The sequence below is a fragment of the Podarcis erhardii genome (assembly GCF_964252035.2).
Source record: "Podarcis erhardii genome assembly, chromosome: 11".
Classification (NCBI taxonomy): Eukaryota; Metazoa; Chordata; class Lepidosauria; order Squamata; family Lacertidae; genus Podarcis; species Podarcis erhardii.
The window spans coordinates 14,852,859-14,865,767 of record NC_138501.1 but is presented as its reverse complement, the minus strand read 5'-3'; positions in this window follow the sequence as shown (position 1 = coordinate 14,865,767).

Below are 12,909 nucleotides of genomic sequence, written 5' to 3'. Positions count from 1 at the left end.
CTTTGAGTTCACAGCAATGTAATAAAAAGGTAATAAAAATTATAATTCATGAATCAACGCAAACCAGAAACAACCACTTAGAAACAGCCCAGCATCACCACTATTACAGCGGAAGGAGACAAATTTCAGGAAAATCAGATAAGAAACGCCTGAGGTGCAGCAATATAAAATATCATCCCCCCCCCCTTCAGGTACCAAAGAGAAATGTAAAAGAATAGTTAGAATTTTGAGTTCCACTTTTCATCTGAAGTAGGGTCACCATATGTGCTGGAAAATTCCGGTAATGTCCGGGAGATGGGGGCTAAATTGGTTCCCCGGGGTTAAATCAATAGTAAATGTCCTGGATATTATCTGTTCCCCAGCAAAAGCACTGTGCAGCATTCAGCTCCTTGTTGCCTCCTAGATGGCGATTTTGGAAGCCTGATCGCCACCCTGCCGTCCACCCCGAAACAGCTCAACAACTTTTTGAACAATGCCCAGATTTGTTACTTCTTGAAATAAGGTAAAGGACCCCTGGACGGCTACCGTATTTTTCGCCCTATAGGACGCACTTTTCCCGCTCCAAAAATGAAGGGGAAATGTGTGTGCGTCCTATGGGGCGAATGCAGGCTTTTGCTGAAAGTTCCCGCCGGTTTCCCCAGGCTTGCAGATAGCAGCCTGCATCTCGAAGCCTGGGGCGCGCTGAGCAGCGTGCCCCGGGCTTTGGGCAGATATCCACAAGCCTTGGGAGCCCGGCGCGACTTCCTGCTGGGCTCCAAAGGCTTGCGGACAGCAGCCTGAAACCCAAAACCCGAGGAGCGCAGCAGAGCGCGCCCCGGGCTTCAGGCAGCTCTCCGCAAGCCTTGGGAGCCCGATGCGATAGCAGCCTGTTCTGGGGGCCGGGGAAAAAAATTTCTTTTATTTATTCCCCACCCCAAAAAACTAGGTGCACCCTATGGGCCGGTGCGCCCTATGGGGCGAAAAATACAGTAAGTCCAGTCAAAGGCGACTATGGGGTTGTGGCGTTCATCTCGCTTTCAGGCCAAGGGAGCTGACTGTTGTCCACAGAAAGCTTTCTGGGTCATGTGCCAGCAGGACTAAACCGCTTCTGGCGCAGCTGGACACTGTGACGGAAACCAGAGTGCACGGAAATGCTGTTTAGCTTCCCACCGCAGGGGTACCCATTTATCTACTTGCACCAGTGTGCTTTCAAAATACTAGGTTGGCAGGAGCTGGGGCAGAGCAACAGGAGCTCACCCCATCGCGGGGATTCGAACCGCCGACCTTCCGATTGGTAAGCCCAAGTGGCTCAGTGGTTTAGACCACAGCGCCACCATATTCTTGAAATATGGCAACCGGAAGACCACCAGGACTACAGATACCCCTTTCAGGCATTGTTGCTCACATGTAGGCACCATGATCCAGAATAGCTCATTGCAGGGCTTTTGGCATAGCTGTCCTCATTCTGTGGAACAGCTTCCTTGTGGAGGTACAAGAAGCGCTGGCCTTCGGCCCTTGTAATCTGTTCTTGTTGCTTATTAATTGCTTTCCACATCAGGGGTGTGTGGTGAATTTTTTTGTAGGGGAGCAGTTGAGGGCCAGAGGCACCAGCTTGTGAGAGGGATGCCCACGTCATACATGTGACGTGACGTCCCAACATTGTGTGCATGAGCCTTCTGCCTCCCTCCCTAAGCCGGCCAGGAGTTTCCCGGGCTTCGCAAAGGAGGTGCCAGGGCTCTTAAGGGATGCTGAAGCCCTCGTGGCTCCTTCCCAAAGCTGGATGGGCTTTGGGAAGATGGCAGGATGGATCTTGGACCCAGTGGCATAGGAACGGGGGTGAGGTAGGGGTGTGTCACCCTGGGTGTCACCGCTGAGGGGGGTGACAAACTGGGGGAAAATAAGTATCTAAAAAATAAACTTATTGAAGCTCCTCTCCGAGAGGTGGGTGGGGCTTCCCGGGTCCTGGATGCCACTCCCCTTGCCTTGGGACCTTCGCCCTGCCCCCAACCCAGCTGGCCAATCGGCTGCGGGCCGGGGGGCGGGGCAAAGGCAAGGAAAGGACTGGTGCTGCCAAGACCGACTTCCTGATGCTGCCAAGGCTGACTTCCTTAGTTGGTTGGATTTCGTGGGTTCGCCAGTTGGGAAAGGCAGTTGGTAATAGAGAGACAGTTAGGGCAGTTGGTTCCTGAGTGTGTGGAGGTAGAAGAGATAGAGAGAGGAAAATAAGACTAAGAAAGTAAAGAGCAACAATGTTTGGAATGCTGTAAAAGTTTTGTTTGTGTCTGAAATAAAATACACTCTTCTTTGTTAATTGAAAAGCTAACCGAGACTGAAGTGATTTTACCAGGGAGGAGCTGGTTGGTGGCAGCGGATTAGTGGGGTACGGGTCAATAGTCCGTGAGATGACCGGGGGCTGCCAAGGAAGCAACAGCCTGCAAAGACCAAGGCCGCCTGAGGTGGCCTACAGAGGCCGAGGAGGCCACCAACAGCGGTTGGGCTCTGGGGGGTGCGGGCGCCATGGCCGACCTCCTGGGCCGCTAAGCCAAAGCTGCTTATGCTCACAATGTTCAGTAAATAAACCAGAAAAGAACACTCGCGACTGTATCTTATTTTTCCTTCTTTTAATAATTTGAATGGGGGGGTGACAATAAATTTTCTGCACTGGGTACCACCTGACCTTGCTATGCCTCTGCTTGGACCCATCAGAGCCTCACACTTCCCTCCCTCAGCTGGGCAGAAGCTTCCTGGGGTTTGGGAAGGAGACGCCAGGGGAACAGTTAGGGAACTAGCCTAGTCCCTTAAGTCCAATGCCACTGTTCCACATACCGTATTTTTCGCTCTGTAAGATGCACTTTTCCCCTCCTAAAAAGTAAGGGGAAATGTGTGTGCGTCTTATGGAGCGAATACAAGGCTTCGCAGCTATCCCAGAAGCCAGAACAGTGAGAGGGATCGCTGCGCAATGATCCCTCTTGCTGTTCTGGCTTCTGGGATTCAGCATAATTTTTTTTCTTGTTTTCCTCCTCCAAAAACTAGTTGCATCTTATGGTCTGGTGCGTCTTATAGAGCGAAAATATGGTAATTCCCTTCCATATCTATGATTCTGTGATTCCGTTACAAGCTCTCGAGTTCTTGCGGCTCCTGAACTGACCATCAACACACCTATTTTTCCCACTGAAGCATTCGGGATTACCTTGTCTATAGAAATGGCCCGAGATGTATCACACATGAGCATCAGTGGTGCTCCGCGGAACTCATTTGTTAAGTTGAACCGAAGCCTTCAAAGACAGGCTGAGCTTTCTTCGCGCTCAAACTGTCGCTTTTAACGAGTTATTGATCTTTCTGCGGTGCCTCATATTTCCAGCTGGAGTTTGTTGTTGCTTTTTCTCCTACACTCGATCTCATCTTTTAAATCTTGCAAACAACAAGACCTGAGCCTCACAGCATAAACTTTCTGGTCTGAATTCAGTAGATATTGACTGTCCAAAGTATGTTTTGTGAAGCATTCTTCTTTCCATCAATGGAGTTTCTGTTTCCAGTAAAACAGCGTTAAGGTCCAAATAACATTTCAACCTCTTTTCTTCATGTGGTGGCATTGCAAAATGGCTGTGACCTTGCATTGCCTAGATTTATGAGGCAGTCAAACTCCAGTTTTTGGCAAAGCCGAGCGGAACAGATGAATATATGGGGATGGAGAGGTTAAATTTTACCTTGATCCATCTCCAAAGCTGAGAGCTTTGTGCTATAAAAGAGCGCTGGCTCCTTCTCTCCCTTCATCCTGATTATTTTGCAACAACCATGCTTTATGTACTTCTGCGAGGAAAGCATGAGAAACCAAAAGTGGTTTCTGAATACCAATGTTCAGGTTTCAAGGATGTGTTTTTGTGAGGAATTCTACCTTAGAGATCTGGAGTCAAGAGAAATAGAAATCGAGATGTTTCTGCTTACGACTGAATTTTCCTCAGTTGAATCTGTCAGATGGATAAAGTTAAGTTCCGAAAGAGGGTTGTTGCTGTTGCTGTTGTTGTTATTGTTGTCGTCGTATTGAAGTTATATACTGCCCTATACCTGGAGGTCTCAGGGTGGTTCATGGAACAAAATAAATATAAAACCACAAAATGCATAATCAAAATAAAAACAACCCAATAGCCCCCCCCCCAAAAAAAACCCACATAGGATCCTCACAACATTTAAAGTAAGACAATTAACAAACCTGGACAGGAGCCACTACAGTGGTACCTCGGGTTACATACGCTTCAGGTTACATACGCTTCAGATTACACACTCCGCTAACCCAGAATAGTGCTTCAGGTTAAGAACTTTGCTTCAGGATAAGAACAGAAATCGGGCTCCGGCGGTGCAGCGGCTGCAGGAGGCCCCATTAGCTAAAGTGGTGCTTCAGGTTAAGAACAGTTTCAGGTTAAGAACGGACCTCCAGAACAAGTTAAGTACTTAACCTGAGGTACCACTGTAGTTGGAAAAACCGTGATCCCAGAAAAGTCTGTGGTGATATTTATTGGCAACCAAATTGACCGGGTGCTTTTCTGATACAAAGACAAAAATAGATTTGAAATAAGGGCGGAGGGAGGGGGAATTAGCTTTGGTTGTTGAGCAGATGTAATACTAGTGCTTCATCTTCTGCAAGGGAAAGGCTTGTATCTAATGTTGCAAACGAGTCCTCTTTGCTGGGTTTCATCTTCTTTCTTCTTGGTGCTGTTTCCGCCACTGATGTATGTGCCTGTTTGCCCATCCCAGGGCTACCCTGGCTTTCTGGATCAGCCTCTTGGTCAAAGTCTGTACACCTGTCATGCTCTGGAAGGCTGCTTGGATTGGCCTAAGTCATTTTGCTGCTCAAAGGACAAGATGGCGGCCTTCCATGACATGTACAGAAGCCAACTGAACTGGCAGCTGAGTCTAACTTCCACACTGATTACGGGGGGGGGGGACCCACCACCACTACAACTAAGTTCAGTAGGCTAACGTTAAAGGTGATGGGTGTCCTAAGTGCTTCACAGAGCTTGCCACCTCTCCTCCATCACTTCACTGCCCCCCTGTCAGCATCTGCCACCCTAGGCAGCTAATTCACTCTGGCTGATGGACATTCAGTGCCGTCTACATCTTTTATGCTGTGAACCAGTGGCATAGCGTCGTTTGCTGGTGCCCGGGGCATATGCGTGCGCAAAATGATTGTAAAATTAGTGAAATGTCTAAACTTGAAAAGTAAAAAATACAAACACATAAAAACGGGGGTGGTGTGTGATCTGCCACTGAGCAATGGATATGCAGCAATTTGTTGCATATACTTTCTCCCTTTCTAGAATGGATATGGGAGCCGTTCTTGAAATAGGGTGTGTGCTTCAATTTATCCTTGGGTGGCGGTAGATGTTTGGAGAACAGACCTTTATTACAGAAAAGTGAATATGTTGAGAGATCAAGCATGGCACTCATGCAGGCAAGCACTTGATTGGCAAGGGCAACCGTATGCGTGTCTACTCAGAAGCAAGCCTTACTGAGCTCAATGGGATTCCCAGATAAATGTGTATAGAGCTTGCCTTTCCATGATTGCGCAAAGTGGCTCACAACATCATTTAACACCATTTATTTAAATGAAAAGACTATGGCGAAACTATTAGGTCTATTTCATTGAGTTCTGCAAAACACAGACTATTCTGAACTTAAGCAAATCCAACATGAGCTTGGAAAAAAATGAATTCTGGCATGAAGGAGAAAACGCCATCTTGAGTGATACAAGTCTTTTTTAAAAATATTACTGAAAGTAAAAATAAATAATAATGTGGTTGTGAATTCTTATGATTCTTACGGCATCAAATGCCATGGATAATGGCCCAAATTTTAAAATTGTGATTGGATAGCGTTATACATATTAGAAGTAATTAAAAAAACTATTTCACAGATGTCATTCGCTATTTTATTTACCAGAGCAAAAATAATCAGTGCGAATCAGGAGCCAGGGAAAGATCTTGATGTTAAACCGCAACTAATTGAACTTTATGCAATGTGTGGATTAAGGTTTTGCAGAATTTTCAAAACATGCCTCTTAACGCTTTTGGAATTGATTGGCTTGCATTAAATTAACCATTTCAACTGGTATTTTCTAGTCTTTTAGGCTGCTACTGAAACACTATATATTTAGTTATATACAACTGAAATAAAGTTATATTTTGATGCTGAAGTCATTCCTGAGTCAAAACTTACGTATTTCCAGCAGAGGGCAGCCGATCGCTTTGCTCGCCAGGTTTGTCTGCTTTGAGGACAATGTCAAAATTTATTAAAATATTTTCCTGTAAGAATCAATCTGAATGAGATCTGAAATTAATGGCAATACGTAAAAAAAAAAAAAAAAAAAAGGAGTTAGTGATAGCATTGTTTACAGCAATGGTCCCAATTTTTGAATGGCAATTCTATTAGAGAGATGCTATCTCTTTTCAATTCAGATGTAATGGAAAGATCAAGAACACTGATTTAAGAAGCCAGCGCTTGCCTGAAACCACAGTTACAAATAATGAACGCTCAAACAACTATTACTGGCGGAAAAATGAAGCAAAATGGCCAGCAGATAACGACTGCGCATTTCTTTTACCACATTAAGCTTTTGAAAACAAGGACATTGAATCCTATTTGTTGAACCAAGGAGATTCATTTATGGTATGTGACATGCCGAAAGCATTTAACTAAGCGCAGTAATTCTGATATCCAAATGATACTGAAAGGGCATGCCTGCTCTCACAGTTAAGTGGGCATAGGATTGCAGTCTAAATTAGTTCATTCTCCAGCCATGCTTGCTGCAAAACCATTATGATTCGCCATTGGCCTCTCCTTGACTTTTCAGCATGACTCTATGTTCATCCCTCCCACTTCCTTATTTTTCTGTGGCTCCCAAACATTTCCCCCATGAACCGCTTAAAAGAGGGGTCGTCTCAGACCACTTAACGTTTTTTCTGTCCCCTTTCTGTAGCAATTGCAATGTGCTGCGCGACAACCTGTATGATTTCCAAATGCATCTGCATCGCTATTTTTATTTCTTATATTGTCTTTTGCTTTGATAACAAGATGCAATGCAAAAAAATGCATTGATTCCTATGCCCTTTTAAAATGTGGGGGGTTTTTTGTGTGGGTGGGTGGTTATTGGGTTGTTGCTTTTATTTCGATTCTCTATTTTGTGGTTTTATATTTTGACTTTGTGCTGTGAACCGCCTGAGACATCTGGGTATAGGGCAGTATATAAATTCAGAGGAAGAGGAGGAGAAAACAAATGTAATTTAAAAAACCCATGATCAATATTTTGTGTGGCTGATATGCCAACTTTCATCGGGCCAGCATCATGCTCATTTGTGAAATGAGAATCTTGCAAAGAGAGGAAACCACATAATTACACGATTATATAGGATTTGTGGGAAAGGAGGGCTTTGTGTTGATGCATGTCCATGAAGGTGCTCTGATGAAGAATATATCTGTGTAAAAATGGCCAGCTGTGGCTTTTCTTTTTTAAAATATATATATATATATAGGGTTTTACAAATTCATTCACAGGAAAATATTCTTGCAAATATTAGAATTTTACACAAGATTCTTTCGAATCCTAGGACTTCCCCTTCGTGGGTCCATTAAAAAACTTTTCCAACTACATATTTTAAGTCCATCCAGTTTACAGCCCTCCAGTATATCTAAAGTCTATGTATCATTGCAAGATTTCCTGTAGGACAGGCCAAACCCTACGCCAAAGGATAAATGGACATAAATCTGACACCAGGAATCACAAGACAGAGAAGCCAGTAGGAGAACACTTCAGTCTCCCAGGACATTCAATTTGTTGTTGTTTGGTCGTTTTGTCATTACAAATTTGCTCCAATCTTTAGAAAATACTTGATCTTCCTGCTTTTGGATCTTCCCCGTCAGTTTCGCCATCTCCGCATACTCCATCAGTTTCATCTGCCATTCTTTGCTGCTGCTTTTCATTTACTTGCCAGACAGACCCTTTTAAAGGCCTGCATTCGATCCTGAGACCCCTGTTTGTGCCTGGTCATTTAATCTCTGCGTGTGTCCTGTATATGCGGGTCTTTTTTCAGCCAGAACTCATCAACTTTCATAGAGTGGCTTTGTAAATATTTCCTTATTTCCATTATATTGGCTTCCCTTTCTTGCGCAGATCCTCTCGTTCCTTGGCCAGGAGTGCCTGCTTTCCTTTTGTCGCCATTTCTCTTTTCTCAACCTCAATCTTATTATATTCACTTGTTCCCTCTTTCTTTTCCCTTTCCGTCCCTTCCCCCAATGAATATATATTCATTTCAGTACATTATTCTCCCTTTCTATTTTCCTTTCTCTCTTCCCACTGCTTCTATTTCACTTTCCCGTTTCCCTTTTGGCCACCAGATGGCGCCAGAGACACTTTTGTACGTTTGCTCCGTGCGATTTAATTATTTTTCAACGCAGGTGTGCCTTTGGTTCAATATTGTTTATAGCTTGTTACTTCCCAACCTTGCAGGAGTTTCTCTTTCTGTCCTTGCTTTTCTGTTAAACTGCTTTTTCACTATTAATTTCTCCCTAGTTAAGTCCTGTCCTTGCAACTGAATTTAATTCTGAGTTCTTTTCCATTTTTACCATTTGAAATCCTTAGCGACTCACTTTTGTAAATATCTGGGAAGAAGGTTTACCTGGTCATATCTGGAAGTATTGTTAGTTCAATTATTAGGCAACAAAGCCCCAGAATTAATCACTAAAGCACTCTATCAAAACAACATTTCCCAAGGATGACTTTGCAAAACACTTCACATATGGAGAAACACACAGGACACAGAAAACCGATCTGGTTTGTGATTTAAAACCTTATTTCCTTTGGCACCCAAGTTTTTGAAAGCCCCTGCTGCCAGAACTGTAATCGATAAAACCTTGTTTTCTTTGTCTTCCCCCCACCCCACCTGTTTGATAGTACGGGGTTGTGATTTCTTTATTCCCGTCTTTTTTAGCTGGTTTTTAATTTGTGTACTTAGACAGTCTGTTTAGATCCACTGCTATCTTTCATTTGGAGGTTTCACTGCGCCCCACAAAAAGCCTTCGGGGCCCTTACCTGCGAGTTCACGATTTTGTGGAAAATGCGACATCGTCCAATTCAATCCAAAGCGCTGCTTAAAACCAGCAAAAGGACCCCTTGGGCAGTGAAAATCCCATGTTTCACGGCGCCTTACAAAATGAACCTTCAGCGCCCTAACCTGCAGGGTCACAGTTTTACCAAAAACACAACTTTATCCAATTCACTCCAAAGCAGAATCAATACGATACAGTCTTCTTCTTTGGCAATCACTCACAGCCAAATAAGATTGTCTTCCATAAATACGGTTTTAAAAGTGAGTTCGTAAGTGACTGTGTAGGCCAGTTCTGGATCCACACGTCCTTCCACAGTGGGGACATAGGTTTCCAGGCGGGAATTGTTCACGGTGTGGATTTGCCAAGCGTGCCTTCCTCCTAGCACGTTTCTCCCTTGTGTCCTGAGTTTGAGCGTCTTCAAAGCCCATGACACCTTTGGTCAAGGCTGTTCTCCAACTGGAGCTTTCACAGACCAGTGTTTCCCAGTTGTCGGTGTTTATACTACATTTTTTTAAGATTTGCCTTCAGAGTGTCTTTGAACTTCTTTTGTCGACCACCGGCATTACACTTTCCATTTTTAAGTTCAGGATAGAGTAATTGCTTTGGAAGACGATAATCAGGCATCCGCACAACATGACCAGTCCAGCTAACCAGTCCAAAATGTTTTGAGCAATGGGAGTGTATGCCTATTGTCATAATAGGCCTTCTCGGTAGTGGCACCCTCCCTGTGGAATGCACTCAGATGTCAAGGAAATAAACAGCTACCTGTCTTTTAGAAGACACCTGAAGGCAGCCCTGTTTAGGGAAGTTTTTTTATGATTAATGTTTTTATTATGCTTTTAGATATGTTGTAAGCTGCCCAGAGTGGCTGGGAAAACCCAGCCAGATGGGCAGGGTATTAATAATAATAATAATAATAATAATAATAATAATAATAATAACTTAACACAACAACCCCCTCTCTCTCACACACAAACAAATCCCACTGCAGCCAACCATGGGAATCAACCAGACCTTAGGCCACCCCAACCTCTCTTGCCACCAGGGCCAGATTTAGGTTTGATGTGGCCCTAAGCTCCTGAAGGTAATGGGGCCCTTTCTATGTCCAGCTGTCACTGTTTTTTGTGTTGAATATATGCTATATGGTAATTTATGAACCTAATAGGTATCTAAAGCCATTTGCACTTAACCAAATATGCATTTTATTAAAGTAATTGTTGAACTGAAATACAATTAAGAAGTATATTAATAAGGTAAATGTAAAGGTACCCCTGACCATTAGGTCCAGTTGCAGACGACTCTGGGGTTGCACACTCATCTCGCTCTATAGGCTAAAGGAACCGGCGTTTGTCCACAGACAGTTTTTCCGGGTCATGTGGCCAGCATGACTAGGCCGCTTCTGGTGAACCAGAGCAGCGCACGGAAATGCCGTTTACCTTCCCACCACAGCGGTACCTATTTATCTACTTGCACTTTGATGTGCTTTTGAACTGCTAGGTAGGGCAGGAGCAGGGACCGAGCAACGGGAGCTCACCCCGTCATGGGGATTCGAACTGCCGACCTTCCGATCAGCAGGCGCAAGAGGCTCAGTGGTTTAGACCACAGCGCCACCCATGTCCTGAATAAACAAGCACACAATCACTGATAGCCGCCCCAGCCGCCATTGTGGGGCTCAAAGCAATGAACATGATGCCTCCCCAGCTGTTCCCATTGGCTGTGGGTTTCTTGTGATGTCAGAAAAGCACTTGGCAACTGAGTGGATATAAAGCCAGGCCAAGGAGAAAGCCCTTTTCTGTTTCCAGCAGGACACACCTGGGAATGGGATGTGACATTCAGCACTGCCCAGGTTTCTTCCACTTGCAGGAGGCAAACTGGTGAATGGAAGGAGGCAATCCTCTGGAAGGATGCTATGGAGCAATAATAAGGCAAGTTTGCTTGCTTGAAGGCTGCTGGTATCCATGGTTGGAAGCTGGAGGACGTCTCATGATGGACCTAACGGTAACTTCTGGCACAATGGGACACTGTGACAGAAGCCAGAATACACAGAAATGCTGTTTACCTTCCTGCCACAGCGGTACCTATTTATCTACTTGCACTGGTGTGCTTTCAAACTCCTAGGTGGGCAAGAGCTGGTACAGAGCAACAGGAGCTCACCCCGTCGCAGGGATTCGAACTGCCGACCTTCCGATCGGCAAACCCTAGGCTCTGTTGTTTAGACCACAGCGCCACCTGCGTCCCAAGTATATTAACAGTGAAATACAATTAAGAAGATGTATATTAATAGTGAAATAATTATTAAGCTCTAACTTAAAATGGCTTTTTATTCATACAAACTTAATAATGCAAACTCATTGGCATTTGGCAATAACAAAAGTTCCTTTCGAAACGCAATTTACAAAGACTCATAATTTTTTGGGGCCCCCAAGAGATTGGAGCCCTAAGGGATAGCTTGTTTAGCTTATAGGCTGAGACCCTACCTGCCCGCAGACTGTCTCACCAGAGTGGTGCATGCTCTGGTTATCTCCTGCTTGGACTACTGCAAGGCGCTCTACGTGGGGCTACCTTTGAAGGTGACACAGAAACAACAACTAATCCAGAACGCAGCAGCCAGACTGGTGACTGGGAGCAGCCGCCGAGACCACATAACACCGGTCTTGAAAGACCTACATTGGCTCCCAGTATGTTTCTGAGCACAATTGAAAGTGTTGGTACTGACCTTTAAAGCCCTAAACGTCCTCGGTCCAGTATATCTGAAGGAGCGTCTCCACCCTCATCGTTCTACCCGGACACTGAGGTCCAGCACCAAGGGCCTTCTGGCAGTTCCCTCACTGCGAGAAGCCAAGTTACAGGGAACCAGGCAGAGGGCCTTCTCGGTAGTGGCACCCGCCCTGTGGAACACCCTCCCACGAGATGTCAAAGAGAACAACAACTATCAGACTTTTAGAAGACATCTGAAGGCAGCCCTGTTTAGGGAAGCTTTTAATGTTTGATGTATTACAGTATTTTATATTTTTTTTGAAGCTGCCCAGAGTGGCTGGGGAAGCCCAGCCGGATGGGTGGGGTATAAATAAATAAATTAATAATAATAATAATAATAATAATAATAATAATAATAATAATAATAATAAATCCGGGGTGGCTTGCCACCAACGGGACATAACAGGCAAATAGAAAGAGAACCTACCCAAGTGACACTGACACAACATTCCCATGCATGCACTAAGTAAAAGAACATAAGCTTTACCACCCCAGCCCCTCACTCTGCCCCCCCCCGTTTTCTTCCCAACCCTATTCTGCATATAACACCGATGTCTCACGACAAGTGTAACTGATCTGTAGAAAACACAACCTGAAGAAAGAGACGATGCATGTGCTTTTTGAAAACGGGGAAAATCTTTAATACAAATTATCTCTTTTAAAAACAAACCAACGGGGCATTCACACTAGCAGGAAACCTGAGAATGAGAAGCAGCCTTTGTTTTTTACACATGTGATCAAGGTCAAGAAGAGAGTTAAGTGGAAAGCCTATCATGTTTGGGCAAGACAAATTGCCTCTGTGTAAAAGCCTGACAGATGTTGTTCTTGGAAAGGCTGGAGTTCTGCAGGAGGGGTGACTTGTCAGCCAGCTTTTGTTAAGTGGAGGTGGTTTCGTAATGAGTCAGCGCCCAAAAATACTAGCAAGACGTAGCCTAGAGGTTAAACAAGTGATTCTATTGATCTTTTCATTCATCAGATGTGTCAGTCCCACAATCTCTTGTCAATTATCCAAGAGGTTGGAAACAAATGCAGTATTAATGCATCTCTGCGATCTCTGTTGAGACATGCTATCAT